This window comes from Callithrix jacchus, chromosome X (assembly GCF_049354715.1).
Source record: "Callithrix jacchus isolate 240 chromosome X, calJac240_pri, whole genome shotgun sequence".
Taxonomy (NCBI): domain Eukaryota; kingdom Metazoa; phylum Chordata; class Mammalia; order Primates; family Cebidae; genus Callithrix; species Callithrix jacchus.
Genome location: NC_133524.1, coordinates 17,487,445 through 17,492,383, shown reverse-complemented (window position 1 = coordinate 17,492,383; position 4,939 = coordinate 17,487,445). Strand labels below are relative to the sequence as shown.

General features: G+C 37.8%; 1 pseudogene; it reads right to left on the bottom strand.

Annotated features, from left to right (window-relative positions):
- Nucleotides 1-2,135: 2,135 nt before the first annotated feature.
- Nucleotides 2,136-2,248, bottom strand: LOC118150743 (U6 spliceosomal RNA; annotated as a pseudogene).
- Between the last annotated feature and the right edge of the window lie 2,691 nt (nucleotides 2,249-4,939).

Here is a 4,939-nt window from a genome sequence, read left to right as displayed (position 1 = left end):
CTGGGGAGTAGCCCACAGTCACTGGAGTCCCAGATAAGCCCAATCTCTCCGTGTCTTAGCCACTATAATTATCTTTTTTTCTGGGCTTAAGTGACAACACAAACCCTCTGGTACCAGAGGAGAAATATATTCAGGGACTCTGTGGGTGACAAAGAAACACTTCTTCCACCTCTGTCCCCGCAGCAACTTCCAACCCCTCCACTGCTATTATCACCCAGGTCAGAGGCAAGAGGATCAGAGGATCAAAAGAGAGCTTTGGAACTATTTAGCTTCCCTCTTGTGCTGTAACTCAATATAATCATAAAATTATGTATAATAATCATGAAGGCGTAAAGGAATTTTAGGAACAGAGCATTAGAAGAAGCCACAACTTGCTTGCTTTTTCCTTTCTCTCTTTTTTCTTTATTTCAGCAAACGCAAGAATACCTCTTTTGTTCACATATACCTCAGTGCCTTTTGCAGGGAGGAATCAGATTACTTGCATAAAGCTATGCATAATTTCTCTTCAAGAGTAAGGACAGGGCATAACATTCTCACCACCATAAGCAAACAAGTACACAGGCTGTTCTTTCTCCTCCCCACCACCCAACCTCTCCTCCCTTCATACCACTCCTGCTTCCCAAGCTTAGAAGTAAATGAGTAATGATAAACAACCTCTCTGACATGATGCTTCAACATTAGGCCAGGGCATTACTAAAAGCACACTCCAAGTAATTTTCAAAAGCAGAGTTTGTTCAAAAGCACACTCTGCTCCTCTCTCAGACAACTAAACAGGGTGCAAATTTGTTTACAACCTAACTCCCTGCAAATGGAATAAAAATGGAGTAGCATCCCTTAAAACAGAATTCTACGGAAAGTCACATGAAAATATTGGACCCACATTAAATGCCCAAGGGGAGAAGAAGATTCTCAGGAAGGCAGATAGTAAGAACAATTTGTAACCCGCAAACAAAGAGGCACTTCATTGCTGAGCTCATCCCAAGCAAAGCAGCCAGGAGCCACCCTGGTTCTGTTGGTGGCAGTAGGCAAAGGTCCAGGTTCCCTTAGTTTATCCAAACTGGTTCATCCATCACCCACTTAAATATGCAGTTTGTTTTCAAAAGTCATTGCCAGAGGTTTCTCTCACAGCCTGACTGACTCAACGGATCCATGGAAGGAGCCAGGGCTGCTTAGTTAGTTTGGTGGTCAGAAGTTGAAGAATTTCTCATCTAACAACTTCTATTTTCTCTATGAAAATAATGACAAGTTTGTTTCCTGTAAATTCAGTTCAAGTGGTGCGTGCGTGCGTGCGTGCATGTGTGCGTGTGTGTGCGTGTGTGTGTGGTGGCGGTGGTGGGGTATCTAGGAAAATGAAGAGGGTTAGAAATAACCCCTGCAGAAAATGGGAGAAAGGTAGCTAATGACATAAAAGATAACTGTTTTAAACACACCACAGAACTGACCCAATAAAGGTTGATTAATTTTGTTCATCTTTTCAAATACCCAGCTTTTAGTTTCATTGATATTTCTCTACTGTTTTTATATTTTTCGTTTCATTAATTTCCATTCTACTCTTTGTTCTTTCTTTTCTTCTGCTTGCTTAGGGTTTAGTTTCCTGTTGTTTTTCTAAGTTTCTAGAGGTGGAAAATTAGGTTATTGAATGGGGATCTTTTTTTTTTTTGAGACAGAATTTCACTCCTGTCACCCAGGCTGGAGTGCAAAGGCGTGATCTCAGCTCTCTGCAACTTAAACCTCCCAGGTTCAAGCGATTCTCCTGCCTCCACCTCCCGAGTAGCTGGGATTACAGGCATGTGCAATCACGCCTGGCTAATTTTGTATTTTTAGTAGAGACGGGGTTTCTCCATGTTGGTCAGGTTGGTCTCGAACTCCTGATCTCAGATGACCTGCCCACCTCGGCCTCTCAAAGTGCTGGGACTACAGGCATGAGACACTGCACCTGGCCTTCTTCTTTTTAATGTAGGTATGTACAGCTATAAATTTCTCTGCAAGCTCTGCTCTAGCTGCAATTCATAAGTATTGTCTATTTCTTGCTTCAATTTTGACAGCTTTTGCTTCATACATTTTAGGACTCTGTTGTTAGGTGAATATCTGTTTATGATTGTTATATCTTCCTGATGTTCTTCTTTGTCACCAGTAACTATTTCTGTCTTTTTTTAAATATGAATTTGCGTGTCATCCTTGCGCAGGGGCCATGCTAATCTTCTCTGTATCGTTCCAATTTTAGTATATGTGCTGCTGAAGCAAGCACCTATTTCTGTCTTAAAGTCTATTTTATCTGATATTAGTATAGCCACTCTAGCTCTTTCTGGCTGTTTCATGATATACCTTTTTCTGTCATTTTGCTTTTAACTTATTTGTGTCTTTGAATCTAAAGTGTATCTCTTGTAGGCCATGTATTATTGGATCATGCTTTTTGTAATCTACTCTGCCTTTTGATTGGAGTGTTTAATTCATTTATACTTAATTTAATTATTAATAATGTGAAATATATATCTATCATTTTGCTATATTTTTGGGTTATTTTCTTAGTGATTTCCCTGGGTGTTGGAACTTATATCTTAACATATAACACTTGTATCTTGACTTATAAAAATCTACTTTCACAACTTAATTTCAATAATACACAAAAACTTTGCTCCTACATAGTTCCATTCCTTCCTGCCTCTTTTGTGCTGTTATTTTCTACAAATTACATCTTTATACATGTTCATCAACAGATTTATAATTTTTGCTTTATGTAGTTGTCTTTTTAATCAGAGAGGAGAAAAGAGTTACCAACAAAATATATTTATACTGTTTTTTATCTTTACCTATGTAGTTACCTTTACTGGTGTTCTCTATTTCTTGATGTGGAGTCAATTTACTATCTAGTGTCCTTTCATTTCAGTATTTACTATGCCTTGTAGCACAGGTCTGCTTGTGACAAATTCTTTCCATTTTTGTTTATTTCAGAATGACTTCATTTCCAAAGAACAGTTTTGCTGAATATCACATTGTTGGTTGATAATTGTTCTTCCAGTACTTTGAATATGTCATCCCACTGTTTTCTAGCTTCATTGGTTTCTGGTGAGAAATCAGCTCTTAATCTTATTGAGGATCCCTTGTACATGATGAGTTGCTTCTTTTTTGCTACTTTCAAGATGCTTTCTTTACCTTTGATTTTCAACAGTTTGATTATGAGGTGTCTTCATGTGATGCTCTGACATTTTCCAACTTGGAGTTCATTGAGATTCTTGGATTTGTAGATTCATATTTGTCATCAAATTTGGGAAGGTTTCACCCATTATTTCTGCCCCTTTATCTCTCTTCTTTCTTTCTGGGGCTCCCATTATACAACTAATGGTATGTTTTATAGTGTCCCATAGGCTTCTGAGGCTCTGTTCATTTTTCTTCATTTTTAAGTTTCTTTCCTAAGAATGAACAATCTCAATTCACCTCTCTTCAAGTTCACTGATTCTTTCTTTAACCTGATCAAATTTGCTCTTTTTCCCCTCTAGTACTTTTCAACCCTGAATTTTTATTTGTCTGCTTTTATAATTTCTATCTCTTTTTTGATATTCTCTATTTGGTGAGACAACATTCTCATGCTTTCCTTTAGTTTTTAAGATATGGTTTCCCTTCACTGTCTAATATATTTTAAAGAGCTGATTTAAATTATGTATTTGTCTAATAAGCCCAAGATCTGGGCCTCCTCAAGAACAGTTTCTATTAATTGCTTTTACTCCCATATTTGGGGCATACTTTGTTTCTTTCCATGTCCTATAATTTGTCATTACAAACTGGACATTTTGTATAATGTGATGTGGCAACTCTGAAAATCAGGTTCTTCCTCCTCCCCATGGTTTGTTGTTGTTGCTGTTTAGTGTTGTTGCTCTTTGTTCAGTGACATTCCTGAACTAATTCTGTAAAGTAAAATTTGCTTCTACTTAGCTTAGTGGTCAGTTAATAATTGTACTTTCATTTACTTAAATGCCTTGAAACAATAAATTTGAGTCTTTGCTGAGGGGCTCTCTGTGAATGTTAGGACACACCTTTAACACTCAGCCAGAATGAATGTTCTTACAGTTCTTGTCTAGATTCAGTTATTTTTCTTTAATTGTTATAAGCTGTTGGTTAATTTACAAAACTAGTTTAGAACTCTGTCAGAGCCTTCCCTTTCTGCTTATGCAGAAGCTTAAGGTCAGTCAGAAGTGAGGGCTTAGGACCTTCTCAGTTATTTCCTGAGCATGTATGCAGCCCTGAGTATGCACTCAAACCCATACATGTGTACATGTGTATAGCCTTCTAGATTTCCAGGAATATATGAGAGCTTTTCAAGGCCACTTATGAACATCTCATTTCCTAGTTTTCCATTTACGTTTTTTAGTTAGCTTGTTATTTGTCTCAACTTTTACCACCGCCTCAGGCAGCCATGATATTAAACAACTGTTGCTGATTGTTTTTGACAAATGCCCTCAGGAGAAGGCAGTTCACACTGGATGAGCTCTGAGTCAGATCAAATAAAGACAAGTATTTTGAGTGAAATTTTCTAGGGAACTGTAAAATAGGTCAAATAATGACAGTTCTCTAAGAATGGGGCTTTGAAAGAGCTCTATCTCTGTTCTGACTCACCCAGTGGCTACCAAGTTGCTGGTTTTCACTGCAGTTGCAGGCTATTAGTTTTGAAGGCTATCACAGAACTGGGGAGAGGAAGATGGGAACTAGACAACTTAAAATCCCAGAAAACTCACTGTTCTTACTGAAGGTCAGCCTGTTTAAAAAATTAAATGCTTCTCAGATTGCTACAAGCTTTGGGTTAATTTCCAGAGTTCTGAAAAAGTTTATTTTGATCTTATTTGCCTATTTTCTTGTTACTTTTACAGAGCAGAGGATTTTCAGAGGTCCCTGCTCCAACATTCCCAGTAATATTAATTCCAGGCAGTTCACTTTTAAAGAATGC